This window comes from Sus scrofa, chromosome 8 (genome assembly GCF_054392235.1).
Source record: "Sus scrofa isolate SSC_HxYL_T2T_F1_AM1 chromosome 8, Sscrofa_HxYL_maternal_Yorkshire_Landrace_v2.0, whole genome shotgun sequence".
NCBI classification, from domain to species: Eukaryota; Metazoa; Chordata; class Mammalia; order Artiodactyla; family Suidae; genus Sus; species Sus scrofa.
The window spans coordinates 28,974,487-28,995,599 of NC_139390.1; the positions used below are offsets into that span (position 1 = coordinate 28,974,487).

A 21,113-nucleotide genomic window follows, 5' to 3' on the forward strand; every position below is an offset into this window, starting at 1 on the left:
GAATACATCAAAGTGAAATCTGCCCAGCTCCATGCCTGTACCTCCTTATTCCCATCACCCAGAGATAGGGTGACTGTCCATCCTCTTTGCCAAAAATGATCCAATTAGTGTTGAACTTGAAAGCTTGCATTACAACTTCATATTTGTACCACTTCGTGTAAATAATGCTTTTTAAAGAGAAGGATAAAAGGAATATTTTCTCTCACCAGGAGAAATTTTAAAACAAAACATACCTTGCAATATGCTGGAGAGATTTAAAAGCAAAACAAAAAGTAAAAGCAAAAGTCTGAAAACAAAGGAAACAACCAGGAGGCATTAAGAAAATGGGAAAATAAGACAACAGAAGAGAGATCCAGTACATAACATAAATGTAAATGTTTTAACTTCCCTATCAAAAGGCAGAGACTCGTAGGTTGGGTCAGAAAAGAAGTAAGGTCAATTGCTCTTCACTCAGAATAGTGTGACAAAGAAAATAAACAAAAAGAGAGGCCAAGATAAAGCAAACAAATGCAATAGAGAGAAATCTGGGGCTGCGTACTAATATCAGAAAAAATACATTCAAAGAGGAGGAAAATAAATGATAAATACTTGCAATTTTTTATCAAGGGTATAGTTTCCAACAAAAAATAAAATTATGATTTTATGTGTCAAATAACTCAGCTGTTGTAAATACAAGCAAAAAGTTACAGATGAAGAAATTTTAAAAGGCAAAAATTGGAGTTCCCTGGTGGCTCACTGAGTTAAGGATCCAACATTGTTACTGGTGGCTGACATCACTGCTATGGCATGAATTCAGTCCCTGGCCCGGTAGTTTCTGCATTCCATAGACATGACCAAAAAAAGGGCAAAAACGGTGGAAGACTTTAACACGACTTCTCCCAATATTTCAAGTTATTCCCTGAATTCTTAACATAATGCTTATTCTGTCTGAAATGGGCTTTAGAAGAACATTCCTATCCAACATGACGTGATACCTGCTCTCTTTATGTAGTAAATCATTGAAGTCTAAAGTAAAGTCTACTATGGAAAGACTACCAATAAATGTACTTCATAGTTTTAAAAAATCTGACCCAATATGGACAAAAATTGTAAGCTCATCCTACTGTCTACCCCAAGTTGACCTTTGTTTTCATTTGGATATGTTCCATTTGGTTATGTATGTGGTAATTTGTTTATAATAAAGTTGAAATTACATGTTATATACAAAGCCTACTTTTTTGGTCATGTACCCTACTTTTTTGGCTTAGTGTTATTTTCTTTTTTTCAGATTTATGAATATATCATTATTTAAGGACAGTTGTAAGTGGAACACCCCTTTTTAAAAGACCTTTTCTTATGCCTCTCTGATTCTCTGACTACATTCTTTGGTTAGACTCTAAGGAAAAGCAATTTTTGGAGCAAAAGTTATTGATGTTTTAAAGACTTTTTAACACTGGCTCTTACCATTTTTAAAAGTTCTCTTTATTAGATGAGTGTTATCCAGTTATTTGCATTTATTTCTCTCTATAGTTGAATAATTTTTTGTGTTCATTGGCTGCAGTATTTATTCATTTCTTAATTGGTTGATCGTATCCTTGTTACTTTTTATTGGTGTCTTTAATAAATATCCTATTGAATTATGAACTCTTTTAAAATTAAAGATAGTAACCCTTTATCATCTCTGTCACAAATAGTGTTCCATTTGGTCTTTGCAGTTTTGTTGATAGTGTCTTTTAAAGTGAAAAATATTTACTTCTTATGTAATCTATTAATCTTTTACTTTGTGTTTCTTCCAGACCTTTAGTAACTGAAAAGCCCTTCCTTACCCCTAAATTAGATAAATATTCACTTTTATTTCCCTCCAAATATTTCTATTTTCATTTAATTCAGAATCTAACTTTTTCCTAATAACTTGTCTTAACACCCTTTATGAAATGATTATAAAAATCTGCAGGATTGTACATGTGGAAAAGCTAAAGATTTTACACATGCACACGGAGTAATAAATGAATTCATTAAAGTTGCAGGATACAGAGTCAACATACAAAAATTAGTTGCATTTCTATGTGCTAAGAACAAACTCTCCAAAAATGACATTAAGAAAACAATCCCAGTTACAATAGCATCCAAAAGAATAAAATACTGAGGAATAAGTTTAGCAAAGGAGGTGAAAGACCTGTATACTGAAAATTACAAAACTTTGCTGAAAAATAGTAAGACAGAAATAAATAGAAAGATATTATGTATTCATGTATTAGAAGACAATATTGTTAAAATGTCTGTATTATCCAAAGTGACCTACAGATTCAATGCAATATCTGTCAAAATCTCAATGGCATTTTTTACAGAAAAAGAAAAAGCAACCCTCAAGTTCATACAGAACCACAAAAGACCCAGAATAGCTAAAGCAAACTTAAGAAAGAAAATGTTTGAGGTATCATACATTTTTATTTCAAAATATACTACAAAGCTACAACAACTAAAACAGTATGGTAGTGGCATTTTTTAAAAAAAGACATATTGACTAATGGAACAGAATTAGAAGCCCAGAAGTAAGTTTATAAATATATGATGTCGGAGTTCCCGTCATGGCGCAGTGGTTAACGAATCCGACTAGGAACCATGAGGTTGCGGGTTCCATCCCTGCCCTTGCTCAGTGGTAATGATCTGGAGTTGCTGTGAGCTGTGGTGTAGGTTGCAGACGCGGCTCGGATGCTTCGTTGCTGTGGCTCTGGCGTAGGCTGGTGGCTACAGCTCCGATTCGACCCCTAGCCTGGGAACCCCCATATGCTGCGGGAGCGGCCCAAGAAATAGTAAAAAAAAAAATAAATAAATAAAATAAATAAATATATGTCCATCCAGGCTGCTATAACAGAAAATTGTAAAATGGGTGGCTTGTAAATAACAGAAATTTATTTCTCATGGTTCTGGAGGCTGGGAACAATAGCTCACAACTGAACAGTACTATTTCCCAAGGATGACAGTTTTCTTTATTAATTTTAAAAATTTTAAATGACACAAACTGAAATCTGATATAGCAACCCTCCATTTAACATAGTGGTTTAACCTATAAAAGGTTTAACATTAGCAGGAAAATGAATGAGGAAAATTAGACTGTATTCTTAAATGAGAGAATTGTGAGTGACCGTAAGGTATGTTTATATAACTTTGGACTATGAGAAGCATACCAGTGCTTTTTTTTGTTCATCTTCAACAAATTAGCGCCTTCTCTGTATGCCAGATATTATTGAAGACCTGGGATAACAAAAAAGAGTGAGGGAATGTCTCTAAGTCAGTGGTTGGACTCCTTGACTTGGCAGTAGTACAGAGTTTGTCCTGCACATCCTGGGTGCCAAGTGCATCTGGCAATCAGAGGAAAACTTGAGTGTCAGATCCCAAATGTTAGTGCAGATGAACGTAACCTGAGATTTTACCAAACAGGATTACTATGGTCAGGGAACAATACGTTCCTTGACTTTTTGAGATTGACTTGACCAAAATTTGTCATGGGAAATTCTCTTAGATCTTATATTATTCCAAAGACCAGGTTACATAAATAAAGACCAGAGAGAGAGACCATGCAGTGCATACCAGCCGGGAATCCAAGGCCCCTGCCAATCAGTTATATTCTTTGCATCTGTTTTCAGAGAAGACCTATCAAGGCACTGTTTTCAGTGCTCTACAGGTGTTAACACGTATACTCTCCTAACAGCTGCATGGAATAGGCGTTTCAGACAAAGAATCTAGGGCATAGAGAGATTAAGTGATTTACCCATCCCCAGGCTAGGATGCAATGGGAGGTTTGAACGGGGTAACTCATATTTCTCTTTCATTCAAAGCTCCATGCCCAGCCCTCCTGCTTTAGTGCTGGTTTGTTGAAAGACTCCCCTTGTTCTTCCTCAGTGCATGCTAGAGAGGATGCCATGACTTGGCTACACTACCAAGATTAACATCGACTTGAGCACAAATCTCTACCAGGGTTTGTAGCGCCTTCCCTCCTCCACCTCGCCCCCAAGTTCTCAAGCCAAGTTTAACTCCCTGAGCTGGCTAAATATTAACTTTCAGGTCAGCGTTACCATGTGTGCGTCAAAGGCCAGAGTCTAAACAGCAGGGAACTTTAGTCTCTTCCTGTGTCTCCGCTCACATGGACGCCGGAGGTCAGAAATGCAGCCTCAGGTGTTTCTCTACAAATGGGTAGATGATTGAGCCACCTTGTTCTCCTTCACTCGGTAGAATCAGGTTGTGTCTTTGTAGATGTGTGGATGATATACCTTAATTTTTAGGGATCAAAAAATCTGGGGAGAGTATCAGATGTCTGTTTGTGTTCACAAGTCCAGGCACATGTCCAAAGAGATAGAAAAAACATGCACGTGTAGAGGTCAAGAGACCTGAAGTTATTTTGTCCAAGCCCCTCCATTTATGAAAAAGGAAAATAAATACCCAAAATATTTTTTACCAAAATTGCATAGATGTTACCTTGAAAAAGCTGTCACATGTTAGCTCTCTATATACTATTATACTTTTAATTACTAATTTTTTAAAATTTTCATCACAGTTATATATGGCCAGGTACAGTTTAAAAGACCTCCTAGTTCTACAAAGTTTCTTAAGAAAAAGAACAGCTTCCAGACTCCTGCTCTTCATTTCTTCCTCCCCACAGAAGCCATTTTCAGCTCTGCCTGGTCTTTGCTTCCACATACCTTCATGGCAAATAAGTATTGCTACCTTCTGCTTTTTCCAGTTTGAGGCATTCATTGTACACTGACTCTCCCCTAAGACCATGGGGGCTTATTTATTTGTTTATTTATTTATTGCCTTTTTTTTTTTTCAGGTCTGTACCTGCGGCATATGGAGTTTCCCAGGTTAGGGGTCGAACCAGAACTGCAGCTGCCGGCCTACACCACAGCCACAGCAACGCCAGATCCCTGACCCTCACTAAGCGAGGTCAGGGATCGAACCCACATCCTCATGGATACCCGTGGGATTCGTTTCTGCTGAGCCACAACGGGAACTCCTGATGAGGGCTTAGCTCTTTAGTCTCCTCATCTACACCATGGGTAGTCAACTGCCATCCTCACAATGTAGTTACATCCGTTTTGATTAGAAAAATCTTGGCGTTCCCATCGTGGCTCAGCAGTAATGAACCCAACTAGTATCCATGAGGATGAGAGTTCAATCCTTAGCTTTACTCAGTGGGTTGAGGATCCGGTGTTGCCATAAGCTGTGGTGTAGGTCACAGAAGTGGCTTGGATCCTGCGTTGCTGTGGCTGTGGTGTAGGCCAGCAGCTGCAGCTCCTATTGGACCTCTCGCCTGGGAACTTCCATGTGCTGTGACTGTGGCCCTAAAAAAGGCAAAAGAAAAGAAAAATCTTCAAAGTTTATGTATGTGCTATTCAGAAATGGGGCATATACTAAACAACTGTGTTTTTCTTATCGGCGCAACTTGGAGTTAATCATTTTCTCTTGTTTATTTTTGTCTGTTTGATGTGTGTGTGTGTGTGTGTGTGTCATGTACTTGACATTCATTCAATACTGAAATATTTGCCAGTTGTCTAAATATTCTCTGAAGATGTTCCATGATGCTATCAGTTTCGTGTCAGGTGTTAAATCCACTATGTCATTTTCCTGCTACTGAAGACGTCTCTCTCTGGGACAGCCGACCTGCCCACCTGGACCAATCATCCCTTCTGCCTGGTTACCCTGAGATCTCCTGTCATTGCCACCCAGAGTCCTTTCACTTCCCTCCTGTGTTGGAGCTCCTGTTTCCTAGACCTCATGTCTTTTGGTTTTTTCTTTTCTTTTCTTCTTTTATTACCTCATTTCCATGGACCACAACCTAGAGTAGCTTTCTAAGAAAAATCATACAGAGATTAAAAATTATGTACGAACTTACCTGTTCAGAAGTGTTCGTATTCTGCCGCCTACTTGACTGATACTGTGATCGCAGAGCGAGCTCCTCTATGCTGGAAAGGGTTTTCATGCAAATATTTTTCTTTTTCTTTTTTTTTCTGTCAGAATTTTGAAGACATTTCTCCATTGTTGCCTTGTTCACAGTGTGGCTGTTGAAAAGTATTCTAGTTCCCACCGCCATTCCAATTCCCAGTCATATATACTCAGATGGGTATACGTCCCACACACACATATACATACATATACATATATATAAACTGTATTTTCTTTGAAAGTTGGTTGACTCTGTTGGGAAATTTCATAGTGATAAACCTCATTGCGAAGTTGTGTTTTGTTCTAATTCATTGTACCAAACACTCAGTGCGTCCTTTAAATCTGGAAAATCCGGAGTTTCCATCGTGGCGCAGAGGAAATGAATCCGACTAGGAACCATGAGATTTCGGATTCGATCCCTGGCCTCACTCAGTGGGTTAAGGATCTGGCATTGCTGTGGCTGTGGCTGTGGCTGTGGCGTAGGCCGGCGGCTGCAGTTCCGATTAGACCCCTAGCCTGGGAACCTTCATGTGCTGCAGGTGCGGCTCTCAAAAGACAAAAAGAAAAGAAAGAAAATCTACCCTCCAGTTTGGGGGAATTTTCTTAAATTATTTTGTTTACGTTTTCTTCTCCTGTGGGTGTTTCATTTTGATCTCCTGGAAGACCTGAAATATTTATCTGCTTTTCTTCTTCTACCTCTCCTACCACCTACTGCGTCTTTTTGCTCTAGTTTCTTCAATTTGAACTTAGATTCCTGCAATTGAAGTTTTTCTTTTATGCTGTCATGTTTTTAATTCCTAAGAGGTCTTTTTTTGTTCTCTGAATGCTCTTTTTTTCTTTTTTCTTTTCAACAGTATCATTTTCTTGCTGATAAGACAAGGTATTTTTCTTATCTCTATGAGTTTTTTTAGTCGTAATTTTTGAAATTTTCTTTTTACCTCTTAGTTCCTGATCCCTCCACATGATTGTTTTGGTTTTCCTCAGCTAGTTGATAACCGTTGGTGTTCTCCTGTATAGGAATACGGAACTAAAAACTGAAGTTCTGAACAAGATTTGGGGGGGTGGGAGGAAGGTTGTATTTACGGATGGTGACTTCTGTTGGAATGATCTGGCTGAGCCGGTTGTTAGGAAATTTCTAATGGCAGTATCTTTAGGGCTTTCCCCCAGTGTTGGCCAGAACCCCTGAGAAACCCTCGCAAACTCTTGCCTGCAGGGCAAGGGCCTGGCTGCCAGTGTTTATTTGGAAAGTTGAGGATGAGAGTAGCCTGGAGGAATCCCGGGGTGCATCCTCCTGTCTTTCTGTGGTACCCACCCTGAATATCGCCTGGACATTCCCTAATTCAGAGACTCTTTTACCCTCACCTGGATGAGCTTCCAGGCTTCCACAGAGGTGGAAGCAGTGCTCTCAGTGGGAGAAGCGGGGAGTGTCAGCTGCTTCTTAATCTCAGTTCAGCCACTCCTGCCATTCTGGCCACAGCTTCCCCTCAGCCCAAGGCACCTGCTGCTGCCAGTCCTGGAGCCTTTTGAGGACCCTGCCACACCCATGGGTGGGTCCTTTCTGTCCCACTTCCAGCTTTGGGGTCAGCTGTCTCAGGTCCACTAAGTGACCACTCAGCCACCTGCTTTCTAGTTTCAAAAGGGCTGTTATTGTCACCTCTCCCCATTCTGTTATCAAAAAGATACATTAGTGTATATGTATAAATATATAATTACTTTAGTTTTAACAAGATTCAAGAGGAGGTCAAAATTGATAAGTATATTCAATCCACTGTCTTTAGCTGATGTTCTACTGTACTTATTTAAATAAAGATTTACCAACATGTTATACACAGGTCCAAGAACATGTAATGATTCATTCTAATTAGTTACATTGAATTAATTACAGGATTCCAATATAAATTTTTTTTAAATTAAAGGAAAACAAATTCACCTGTATTCACTCATACTTTTTAAAAATCTCTCATTTCTTGGCATATTACTGAACAGTCATTCTAGGTTTCGTTGACAAACTTTATTTTTCATTTTTTTTATTATAGTTGGTTTACAACGTTCTATCAATTTCTGTTATACAAACATTCTTTGAGTATCTGCTTTGTCTGTGATGCTATAGCAGGATCTATAGGGCATAAAATCCCCTCTCTTTTCCCTGCCACTCTAGGAGAGGGAGATACCATAGCAGGAATGATCAAAATATAAGGCTGTATTCCATTTATAAAATGCCTTTGGAATTTTTAGAGGTGAGAGAATCTTTCATAAACTACTGGTAATATCAAGAAAGTGAATAGTGGCATCTTTTAATTGCCAGACAGATGCTATAATTTTTTCTTCTGTTTCCTTATGAGGTGCAGCTGGCATTTGGAGCAAAGGACTTCTTGATTATGCTGGGCAAGTCTAAGCATTACAGTTTGGTTGGCCCATAAGCCTTAAATACCTTGAGTGTTCCCCTCATTAAAATTAAAAAACAAGTCCCCCTGTTTCCAAGTATCCCTTATGGGCCAGAAAACCAGTGGTTTCTAATATAATACTTTGAAATGGGATCTCATTTTCATTTTATAGCAAAGACCACAGAGACCCCAAGAGGTTAAAAAGCTTCTGTGCTCACATTACACTGCTCAGTGTTAGCACCTTAATTCAAAAATTAAGTCTAGGGAGTTCCCGTCGTGGAGCAGTGGTTAGCGAATCCGACTAGGAACCATGAGGTTGCAGGTTCGATCCCTGCCCTTGCTCAGTGGGTTAACGATCCAGCATTGCCGTGAGCTGTGGTGTAGGTTGCAGACGCGGCTTGGATCCCGCGTTGCTGTGGCTCTGGCGTAGGCTGGCAGCTACAGCTCCGATTGGACCCCTAGCCTGGGAACCTCCATATGCCGTGGGAGCAGCCCAAGAAATGGCAAAAAAAAAAAAAATTAAGTCTAGGAGTTCCCGTCATGGCACAGTGGTTAACGAATCCGACTAGGAACCATGAGGTTGTGGGTTCGGTCCCTGCCCTTGCTCAGTGGGTTAACAATCCGGCGTTGCCGTGAGCTGTGGTGTAGGTTGCAGACACGGCTCGGATCCCGCGTTGCTGTGGCTCTGGCGTAGGCCGGCGGCTACAGCTCCGATTAGACCCCTAGCCTGGGAACCTCCATATGCCGCGGGAGCGGCCCAAAGAAATAGCAAAAAGACGAAAAAGAAAAAAAAAAAATTAAGTCTAGGAGTTCCCGTCATGGTGCTTCGTAAACGAATCCAACTAGGAACCATGAGGTTGCGGAGTTTGATCCCTGACCTCGCTCAGTGGGTTAAGGATCTGGCGTTGCTGTGAGCTGTGGTATAGGACGCAGACACGGCTCGGATCTGGCGTTGCTGTGGCTCTGACATAGGCTGGCAGCAACAGCTGGGATTAGGCCCCTAGCCTGGGGACCTCCATGTGCCATGGGTGCGGCCCAGCCCTCAAAAGACGAAAAAAAAAAAAAAAAAATTAAGTCTAATCCCAAGCCCGGCTCTATTGACCTGCTTCCAGTTGCCGCAAGAGTTCTAGGAGGTTATATCAGTCAGCTCAAGCTGCCGTAACAAAAGTGTCAGAGACTAGGTGGCTTAAAAAACAGATTTATTTTCTCACAGTTGCAGAGGCTGGAAAGTCCAAGATCAAGGTCCTGGCAGGGTTTAGTGTCTGGTAAGGGCCCTGTTCCCGGCTTGCTGATAGCTATTTTGTTGCTCTGTCCTCACATGGCCTTTCCTCAATGCAGATACACAGAGACAGAGGGAAAGAGTGCCTGCCCTGCTGTCTCTTCTTATAAGGGCACCAACTCTATCAGAGCAGGACCCCACCCAGGACCTCCCTTAACCTTGATGTCTTCCTTTGAAGCTCATCTCTAAGGACAGCCAGCTGAGGGTTGGGGCTTCAACATGTGAATGTTGAGGGGACACAGACATTGTTTCATAATGGGCTGAGGACTGAGTTCCTTAGGTTGGGCGATTGCCATCATGATGATCTTTGTAGAGAAGTCTTTTGGTAGAATAGGAGGGCCGGACAGCATTTGGCAGCTGATTGAGGAATCAGTGCCAAATACAGTGATGACATGTATTCTGAAGGCAGCAAAAGAGGTGAGAGGGTCTGTTGAACAACCTTCAGAGTCGAGAACCTGGTGATCAAAAAGTGTATACTTAGTGGTGAATCGTCAATATATCTTTTTAAGTGGACTGTTTCTAACTCAAGAGATACGAATTTATTTTAAGACCTAGTAGTTAAAGTTGGCATTCATTGGATCTAGAGGAAGTGGCACTTTTGAAATCTCATTATGGATCCTATCGCTTTGAGGCCCATAATAAAAAAAATTACATTTTACGACAACACTATACAGACATGTATACATATGAAACAAAATATGTGAAATGGTATGTCCTGATTTCCATTGCTGCATAACAGACCACCACAGCACTTGGTTGCTTTAAGACAAAAACAAAAATTGCTCACAAATCTGCAAGTCAGGCAGGACCCAGCTGGGGACATTGGCTTCGCATGGCATCAGCTAAGGCAGCTCAACAGGGAATGGAGAACCCTTTCTCAAGGTGGCTCACATTGATGACAGTTTGGTACCCGCTGTCATGTGAAAGCTCAGAGTGTTGCGAGCCAGTGTTCTCTCCAGGGACTGCTTGGTTTCAAGAGCAGGCATCCTGAGATGAAAAGGTGCAAGTGCATGGCATTTTTATGATCCAGCCTGGAAAACACATAATATCACTTTTGCCATATTCTATTGGCTGAACAGTCACAAAGTTCCACCCAGGTTTGTGGGGAGGAGACAAAGACCCAATGACTCAAGGGGCAGCGTGTCAAGATTACATTGCAAGAAGAATGTGTAGAATGAGAGGTATTTATTTTGACTATCTGTAGAAAATAGTTTGCCTCACTGTGCGATCCTTGCACTGTACTGCATGGTATTACACTTGTGCTCTACTCTTACAAGCAGCACATTCTGATCTACTCTACTCTTTTTTTAATGCTGACGATCACCCACTGAGTTGTGCTAACAGTCCACAAATGGTTCACCATCACCCGTTCGAAAAATACTTTTTTTGTGTGCCATTGTGAAATGGAAACAGTAGTCAAAAAAATATTCTCTTAAACTTTGGTAAAGTGCTTTAAAGACAAATATAGGGCCAATTGCAATATTTTAAAAGATTATTTTTGTTAAATATTTGAGCAAAATGAAGTTTGCCCTTTTTTTGCTTTCTAATGACTGTTCATCAGAGTGAGACTTCACAATCTCGGCTGAGCTCATTTCACAACTGACTCAAAACCTTACATACGTCAGTTGGCTCAGACCAAGATAAAACCTCTGGTTATTATGACAAACCATGTTACCTCTAATTGTTTTACACATCACATCTTTTTAAAGTTATTGGTAGTACTGTGTGGAATCCAATCCTTTCGTTTTTACTCATTCTTTACTTGCTCATCCAAAGAAAGTCGCTGAGTATGGACTCAAGGTTCTTGTGACAAGATCTCTGATTAAGTACACACAGGGTACTGTGGAGGCCAGAGAAAGGGTTTGTTGAGACAGAATTTGGGGCCAACCTGTGGAATTAGAATCTTCATTGTAATAAGAGGCCCGGAGATTCTTGAGCACCTTCAAGTTTGAGAAGTACTGATGTGAATCAGTGTTTGGACTATGCAGCCTATCAGTAAAAAAATTGGCAACAGCAATATATTTATACATACGTATGTTTGTATAATATACATATATCACTATGCTAATATTTTAAACAGGACTATACACCAAGTAGACATTTTTTAAAAGATGAGATAAACAAATATCAGTAGGAGTTGTAATGTTTTTCTCCCAGGCCCTAGTGTTTGATCTTAGTAACTTACAGAGGTACGAGCACCCCATCTGGGGGACCAGTGGCCTAAGTCACACCAGGCATTCAGGTGGCTCAGTCCTAAGCCCCACTGGCCAGACACCCATGAACACTCACATGGCACACTGTGGTGGAATGAAGTATCAGGAATTTAAAATCCTTTCCCATCATCAGAAGCAAATGTTTGTTGGAATTCCTGTCGTGGCACAACAGAAATGAATCTGACTAGGAACCATGAGGTTGCGGGTTTGATCCCTGGTCTTGCTCAGTGGGTTAAGGATCTGGTGTTGCCGGGAGCTGTGGTATAGGTCGCAGATGTGGCTCAGATCTGGCGTTGCTGTGGTGTAGGCCAGCAGCTGTAGCTCTGATGCATTCGACCCCTAGCCTGGGAACCTCCATATACCGCAAGTGTAGCCCAAAAAACCAAAAAACCAAAAAAAAAAAAAAAAAGCAAATGTTTGTTGACATAGCAAGTAGATCATTAAATTTTGGCTTCTTAGGAATTAGTGACAGATTTTAAGAAGCAGTATTAGCCAGTGTTGGTTGTAAAAATGAGTAAATACATATCTGCCTTCAAAATGATAAATTGGCATAAACTTTTAATAGGATATAGTTTTTAAATGACCCAGAGCTTCCATTTCTAAGGATTATACTATAACCATTAAAAATTCCAAAGTGTATATATTTTGACCTGGAAATATTCATAATATAATTTTAAGTGAAGTAGAAAAAAGGCTATAGGTAATTACACGTTCATGATGGCTGTCTTTGAATGGTTTCCATTTTCTTTTTGCTCCAGCTGTATTTTCTAATTCTTCTGCAGTGACCATGGATGATTTAGGTATAAAGCAGTAATCAAGATACCAGCTACTATGTCTAAAATAGATAAGCAACAAGAATATATTGTACAGCACAGGGAATTGTAACCATTATCTCGTAATAATTTTTAATGGAGTATATAATCTCTAAAGATACTGAGTCACGGTGCTGTATTCCTGAAGCTAGTATAATACTGTAAATCAATTATTACTTTAATTTTTTTTTAAAAATGCACACTAACTAGTAGTGACTTCACTGATAGACCTTTAGCCTGTGTGTTTAATGGCACGAAGCATGTCTATTCTTCATAGAGTTATTGGAGTTTGTCAGTCTTCAGATAAGACTGTCTTAGTCCATTTGGATTAGTGTAACACAGTACCATAGCCTGGGTGTCTTATAAACAGCAGGAATTTATTTTTCGCACTTCCAAAGGCTGACAAGGCTAAGATCAAGGTGCCAGGAGATTCATTGTCTGGTGAGGGCCCACTTCCTGGTTGATAGATGGCTGTCTTTTCCCTGCGTCCTCACCTGGCGGAAAGCCTGAGGGAGCTCTCAGGAAGAGACATTAGTCTTCTATAAAGGGCGCTCGTCCCATTCATAAGGGCTCTCTCTACCCTTACGACCCAATCACCTCCCAAAGGTCCACCTCCTAGGACATCACATTAAGGCTTAGGGTGACACAAACATCCAGTCCATAGAACTTCCCTCACAGCTGAATTAGCACTTACATTTCAAAATGAGCAAGTGTACCAAATGAAGTATAAAATGGGTTCCGTCCTGAAAATATTTTGCTTGCATTGGCTTGTCTTTATCATGAGGCTAATTAAGAACAGGAAATGCACTCTTTTTTTTTTAATAATGATTTTTATTTTTTCCATCATAGCTGGTTTACACTGTTCTGTCAATTTTCTACTGAACAGCAAAGTGACCCAGTTACACATACATGTAAGGAAGTGCATTCCTAATGTATTAGCTATCCATTGCTGCATAACAAGTTTCCCCAAAATTCAGTGGTTTAAAACCACAGTACACATCATCTCTGACAGTTTCTGAGGGTTGTGAATTTGAGTGGCCCAGTTGGGCCTTTCTGGCCTGGGGTGTCTCATAAGGTTGCAGTCAGATGTTGCCTGCAGCGTCAGTCGCTGAGGCTTGACAGGTGCTAGAAGACAGACTTCCAAGGTGGCTCACGTAGGTTCCTCCCCACAGGGCCTCTCTACTGTGTGCGTGTCCTCACAGCAGGGCAGCTGGCTCCCCTCAGAGTGAGCCACTTGAGAGACCATTATCGACATAGGGATGCCTTTCCTAACCAGACCTTGGCAATCACTCATCATCATGTCCGCCATGTTGTATTGGACACCCAGGCCAGCCTTGCTTCAGTGTAGGAAGGAGATCACACAAGGATGGGATGCCAGGAGGTGAGGATCCTGGGGAGCAGGTGGAAGGCTGGCTACCACACCTAAAAGCACTCTGCGATAGCTTCTCATCTTTTACTGCTTGGAAAGCAAGGAGTAGTTCAACAGAATGAAGGTTGAGTAGCTACATACCCTTCTCCGAAGTGTATCCAAGGCAAATGACTGAGGTGATACTGAGAGAGGCCAAAGCAGAATCAGTCACCCATGGAGAGCCCAGGAAGAGCGAATGGTTCCGGGGGGCGGGGGGAGCAGGATCCAGGTACTAGAAGAGAAAGGGAAGGGAAGGGAAAGGCCTCTTTGATGATTCAAGGCATCCAGATTTAAGTCGGAGCAACTATAGGCACCGAGTTTACAATTCCAAAATATGTGCAATCCAAAGAAACTTAAAACAGGACAATAGGGAGAAAGAGGTTATCCATTTCAATGCTACAGACTTTATTTCCTCTAGGATAGGGAAAGGATAGCAACGGGACTCATGCAGAGGAGGGACACTAACAGTGAATGAGCAGCTGATGGGGCTCTGTATATAAGGGTTCTAAATTTCATAGTAACGCTGAGAGGTTGGTATTGTTATCCTCATTTAATGGGAGTAAAATTAAACATAGAGGATTTACAGTCAGTGATGTAACCAGTCAGTAAGGGCCAAAATTGCACTTAACTTTAAAATAGCTCTTTCCAGGAGTTCCCGTCATGGCTTAGCAGAAACTAATCTGACTAACATCCATGAGGACGCAGGTTCGATCCCTGGTCTTGCTCAGTAGGTTAAAGATCTGGTGTTGCTGGGAGCTAGAGTGTAGGTCTCAGACACAGCTTGAATCTGGTGTTGCTGTGGCTGTGGTGTAGGCCAGCAGCTACAGCTCTGATTAGACCCCTAGCCTGGGAACTTCCATATGCTACAGGTACAAAAAAAAAAAAAAAAAAAAAAAAAAAAAGGCTCTTTCCAGCATCTAAAAAGCAAACTAGGAGTTTCCGTTGTGGCCCAGTGGTAGCAAACCCATCTAGTATCCATGAGGACACGGGTTCAATCCCTGGCCCTGCTCAGTGGGTTATGGATCCAGCATTGCCATGAGCTGTGTAGGTTGCAGACAAGGCTTGGAGCACAGCTCTGATATGACCCCTAGCCTGGGAACTTCCATGTGCCATGGGTGTGGCCCTAAAAAGGCAAAAATAAATAGCAAACTAAATTGCATCCAGCTTAGGTAACAGTAGCCCCAGGAAAGTTTGAGGTGGGTGAGAATTAGCTACTCCCAGCATCACCGCTGCTGGGATGAAATGAAAGCAAGTCCCAGACTGGATTGTCCACATGAATTTTTTATCTTTTTGTCTTTTTGCCTTTTTTGCCTTTTCTAGGGCTGCTTCCCATGGCGTATGGATGTTCCCAGGCTAGGGGTCTAATCGGAGCCATAGCCACATAAATTTTTTAAACCACATTTGTTAGCAAGCAGGCACAAAACAGTACAGCAAATCTGCTTTGTAAATTTGAAATTCCAATCCTCTATCCTTCTAAGCTCTCCTACCACCACTCTGCAGAAAAGATCCTTGAGTCGGATCTGACTATAGTCCCTACATAGGATTCCGTTACTCTGCTGTCAGCGTCAGGCACCGGAAACCATGTCATCCAGTGGCAGATCCCAGGACCAGGAATCCAGCTTCCTGCAGCACACTTAAGGGTGTAGACTAGATTCTATTCCTGTTCCTACCGGGCCAAGGACCCTATCTGCATACCTTGAACCCCACGAGCAGTATCTTTTTCCTGGTAAATACGCCACTAACTTCACCAATGAAAACCCATTTATGCCATTCACTAATTCCTATCTGAATCGATGGACAGCTGGAGTTGCATCTGATGACCCATTTTCTCTGTGATCTTCCTGACTGGGTGCTAGTTGATCACCCTGAAGTGTAAATGTCCCCTAAATTTTAATAAACACTTATACGGTTCTGTTTACAGTGAAGTGATGTAAAATAAATAATGACACTAAAGTAAATGGGACGTGTAAATTCCTAACCCAGGGAGTGGATGTGGACAGAGCTAAGTTGACGGCTGGCAGCTACCATCACACTGGACTTCAGGACCGTATTGTCTTATGTTTAGTTATCAGATTGCTTCCCGTATTGGATTTGGCTTCTTCTTCTTCTTTTTTTTTTTTTTTTTTTTTTTGTCTTTTGTCTTTTTAGAGCTGCACCTGCGGCATATGGAGTTTCCCAGGCTAGGGGTCCAACCGGAGCTGTAGCTGCTGGCCTACACCAGAGCCACAGCAACGCAGGATCCAGGCCTCGTCTGCTCAAACGCCGGATCTGTAACCACTGAGCAAGGCCAGAGGTCGAACCACAACCGCATGGTTCCTAGTTGGATTCATTTCTGCTGTGCCGTGATGGGAACTCCAGATTTGGCTTCTTAGAGTATAAAATCCTTGGACAGAGTGAGTCACATTTTAATTTTCCCACCATGGCTATCATAGTTCTAGATTCATATAGGTACATAGAGGTGTAATAGATAACCTTTTAATTATTAAAACTTAACAGCAACAGCTTACCAAATATTGGGGCCTGTGGATTCTGTATTTGTGTCAAAGTTCTGAAGGGCCTCAATGGACTAAAATCCTAATGACATTAAAGAAGTACTGAGCTCACTTGAGATGATTTGGGGCAATTTGCAGTGAGTGATGGGAAAAGGATACATTTTGTATAGTATTTTATTTAAATGTCAATTCACAGACTTGGCGTTAACATATATTAAGCTTCTTCAGGAGTTTATGCATGAAGGATGAATCATAATATACAAATATAAATGGTGATATCTGTCTTCATTCAGAATTTTTTTTTTTTTTTTTGGTCTTTTTTTTGTCTTTTTGTTGTTGTTGTTGTTATTTCTTTTGGGCCGCTCCTGCGGCATATGGAGGTTCCCAGGCCAGGGGTTGAATCGGAGCTGTAGCCACCGGCCTACGCCAGAGCCACAGCAACGCGGGATCCAAGCCGCGTCTGCAACCTACACCACAGCTCACGGCAACGCCGGATCGTTAACCCACTGAGCAAGGGCAGGGACCGAACCCGCAACCTCATGGTTCCTAGTCGGATTCGTTAACCACTGCGCCACGACGGGAACTCCCATTCAGAATTTTTTAAATTGTGTTTGTCCATTTCTATTGAATGTAATGACATCCAGCATCAAATCCAGGAGAGTGAGCATGAGGTCTGTTTTGATTCCAGGTACTGCTTGAATACTAATGGCTGCAAAGCCCTGTACTAGTTAAAGGACTTTGACAAAAGGGACCTCATGCTTTCATTCATGTCCTGAGCAAGGGGAGCACACAGCTCCTTCTCTTGCATTGTGTAATCACCGCACCCCGGCAACAGTTAGTGCTACGTGTTTGGTTTTGTTGAGCAATAGCTGATCAGCCTCACAGCCAACCTGCAGCCACACCCCAGCAAAGAGGGCCCAGGCCCGGGGTTTCTCTTTGGCTTTTAACCATTGCATCAACCGTATAAAGCTCCAAGAACCTGTTAGGGTTTTAGCCCTGGAATGTAAGCTTTCAGGGCTCTTCTCTGGGGAAAAGAAAAGAACTAGCAGAACCACCCCAGGTCTGATGAGGTCAAAAGCCTGGTGAGGGGAAAAAAAAAAAGCTTCAGAAAAAAATACTAACAAGCAAAATAAAACACCCCAGTTCCTCCTGCAGTTGCCCAGAGAGGAAGAAGCCCACACTGATTCCCCACAGTGTTGTTGGCAGGAAATCTGCCCACTACAGGCTGGCGAAGGAAGGGCTCTAGGATTTGGTAGAAAGACTGAACCTATAAATTTCCTTTGCATTCTGTCCAAATTTACATTAAATGAGATAGCAGTGAGTATTCAAATTTAAAGACACTACAGTTTTTATTTGTTTGTTTGTTTTGTTTTTTGTGCTTTTAGGACCGAACCTGCAGCATATGGAGGTGTCCAGGCTAGGGGTCTAATCAGGGCTACAGCTGCCGGCCTACACCACAGCCACAGCAATGCAGGATCCGAACTACGTCTTGGACCTACACCACAGCTCATGGCAACGCTGGATCCTTAAACCACTGAGCAAGGCCAGGGATCAAACCCACAACCTCATGGTTCCTAGTCAGATTTGTTTCTGCTGCACCACAAGGGCAACTCCAAAGACGCTACAGTTTAAGGAACTGTCCTCATGAACAGGTCTAGCCCTAAAATATGTTATGTAAACTCCATCAGGGGAGAAAAACTGTCTTCTTTGATTGAGCTTAAGTTTGCGTGCACACATACTCATCACTCTTACTTTAAAAAATTCAACTTAGGTAGTCCAGTTCAGTACTCATAGTTTGATATTTTAATTCTGACAACTAGTCACATTTGCTTTATCATAATTTCTGTGGTTTTTTTTTTCAATTTAGAATGTTTCCTATCCAGGAACCTAGCTTGAGTCTTTATGAAATATGATGGTATTGGAGTTTCCTGGTGGCCTAGCCATTAAGGATTCAGCATTTTCACCACTGTGGCTCGGGACAGTCCCTGGCCAAGGAACTTCCGCATGCCATGGGTGCAACCAAAGGAAAAAAAAAAAAAAAAACCTGATGATATAGCAGCTGTAATTGAAATCTCTGAATTTGAGTGATGTTAAATTTAACACTATATGTATCAAGTACCTAATGTCCTTATACCTAAAAAGTTTCTAGGCTAAATTCTGTGATTTACGCAGAAACACATCAAATTGTCTTCAATAATGTGGGGTATGGATCTGGATACTTTACATTATAGCCTTTTTTTTTTTTTTTTTTTTTTTTTAGAATTTCTAGCTTTGAAACTCATGTATTTCTTCCTTTGTATCTTCTCCTTAACTATATGGTCACATATTACTGATGCTATAATTAATTATCTTATATCTTAAGGTTAAGCTGTCTCCCAGTAGCTCTGGGAATCCCTTCTGTGCTTGAATGCTTAGTATTTGCTGAAATTGCCCTTGGCTTAACAGGTTAATCCCTGGTGCCCACGAAATCCAGAATGAAGAATAGGGGAGTTCCCATTGTGGCTCAGCGGTAACGAGCCCAACTAGTATCTAAGAGGACACGGGTTTGATTCCTGGCCTCACTCAGCGGGTTAAGAATCCGGTGTTGCCCTGAGCTGCGGTGTAGGTTGCCAAAGCAGCTTGGATCTGGCATGGCTGAGGCTGTGGCTGTGGCCGGTAGCTGCAGACCAGCCTAGGTACTTCCATATGCCACAAGTGTGGCCCTAAAAAGCAAAAAAAAAAAAAAAAAAAGAATAGGGTTTCTAAACGCATATAAAATAAATGACAGGTGAGGTGTTAGAATCTCTGACTTCCTTGTGACTTCATCTGCTCCATAACTATCACAGGTGGGCTGTTCATTTTATTCTTGGAAGAAAATAGTGTATCCAGGACGGGAAACTATGCAATCAGTTGAGCCTGTTTACCTGCCCATTTGGAAGACAGAAGGAAGCTGGCTCCTTCATCCTGGGGAAGTAAGTAAACCCCCTACGAGTAAACCCTGAGTTAATTTCAAGTGGAGGAAGAATGCCGTGTGCTGTGTGTGTGCCAGACACTCTCCATGGACTAAAACCTTTAATTCATTTAATGCAAGCCTGTGAGATAGGTATTATTACTCCTATTCCATATATTTGAAAAGGTAATATAAGCCTTTTTAGGTATTACAAGTATTTTTTTAATATCTGCTTTAAGAAAAAAAAAAAAAAAGAAAGTAAAGGCTCTAAAGAGGCTTGGAATCCAGTAATGATAGATCTTCTAGGGAAGCATATTTTTGAAAATATCAAACACTCTTGAAAAGGTTTTGTCACTCATCTGAACAGGATGCTGTGCCCCAGGTGACCGTTTTCTGTGCTGATTTCATAAGGAGACAGTTAACCTCTAGCCTATGATTTTGACATATTTACTGTTAGAAGTCACCCTCTAGGTCTATGTTAAAACCCTCCAATTACAGGTTTCCCTTTTTTTTTTTTTTTTTTTTGGTATTTCCTGAGAAGAGATGAAATAGAGGTTTGGGGGAGCCGGGTAGCAATCTTGCACATGCTCCAGAAACCTGATTGTGACTTGGCTTGTTCTCAAAACTCACTCGTCTTTCAGTCACATTAGAAAAATGCTTCTCGGAGTTCCTGTTGTGGCCCCGTAGGTTAAGGACCTGATGTTGTCTCTGTGAGGATGCAGGTTCTGTCCCTGACCTCCCTTAGTGGGTTAAAGATCTGCTGTTGCGGTGCCTGTCGAGTAGGCCTCGGCTGCAGTTCCGATTCAACCCCTAGCCTGCAGATGCAGTGTTTTAAAGGAAGAAAGAAAAGTGCTTTTCTTTTAGAGAGGAAGCAACTGTCCTGATTGGTCCATGTGTATCCAGAAAAGGCATCTTTTACAGTGACTCTGCCACCATCTTAATGATAAACACTTGGTTGTATTTGAAGCATTTTTTAAGGACTTTTGTATGCCTTCTCTCTAATCTTTATAATCGCCCTAGAAACAGCATCATCCCCATCGCACAGGTGAGGAAACCGAGCACTGCCTCAGAGTCACATGACTGTGCTGAAGTCCTTTCCTCTCCCCCAAATGTTAATACTGTACGGGAACCTCCTGCCAGATGGTCCCACCCCTGGAGATTGATTAACCGACTGCAGGGGAAGTTGGGCCTTAGGGTCACTGCTAATTGGAGGTTAGTGGTGCATGGCTCAGGGAAAACCATCTGAGAAATGCATTTGCCCTTTGGGCTCAGAACCTTGTGCTGGAGCCGCCGGCTCGAGCAGCGGAATTTGGAACTTGAGAAATGTTGTGTGGTGATACGAAAAGTTACATTCTATTAAAGTATAATTAAAAGCAAGGTTAATAAATATTCAAAACTCATCAACTCCTTAATTATGTTGCTGTGTTCTCTGTTCTTGAGGGTATTTACATCTATCGTATCTGTGGTAGAAACGCTGTGCAATGGTGTGAAACCATACATCTCTTTCCAGCTTTGGGTTCGGGGACCTAACATTGGTAGCTTGAATTCAGCCGTGACAAGAGCCTTTGCACCATGGAAAGTGGCAAATGCTATAAACCTTGGGTTCAATTTAATGTTTGGTTGCTTGACGACCCTCAAGAAGATGGTGAAGAAAATTATTCAAAGTATATTCAA

General features: G+C 41.5%; 1 protein-coding gene across 2 annotated transcripts in view; it reads left to right on the forward strand.

Annotated features, from left to right (window-relative positions):
* Window positions 1-21,113, forward strand: part of C8H4orf19 (chromosome 8 C4orf19 homolog) — a 90,525-nt gene that overhangs the window by 33,889 nt on the left and 35,523 nt on the right. The window contains exon 2 of one of the 2 annotated variants that reach the window (XM_021101098.2): window positions 19,336-19,461. The exons of the other annotated variant lie outside the window; for it this stretch is intronic. The gene's annotated coding sequence lies outside the window, so the exon portion shown is untranslated. The remainder of the gene's footprint in view (window positions 1-19,335; window positions 19,462-21,113) is intronic. 2 annotated transcript variants of the gene reach the window in all.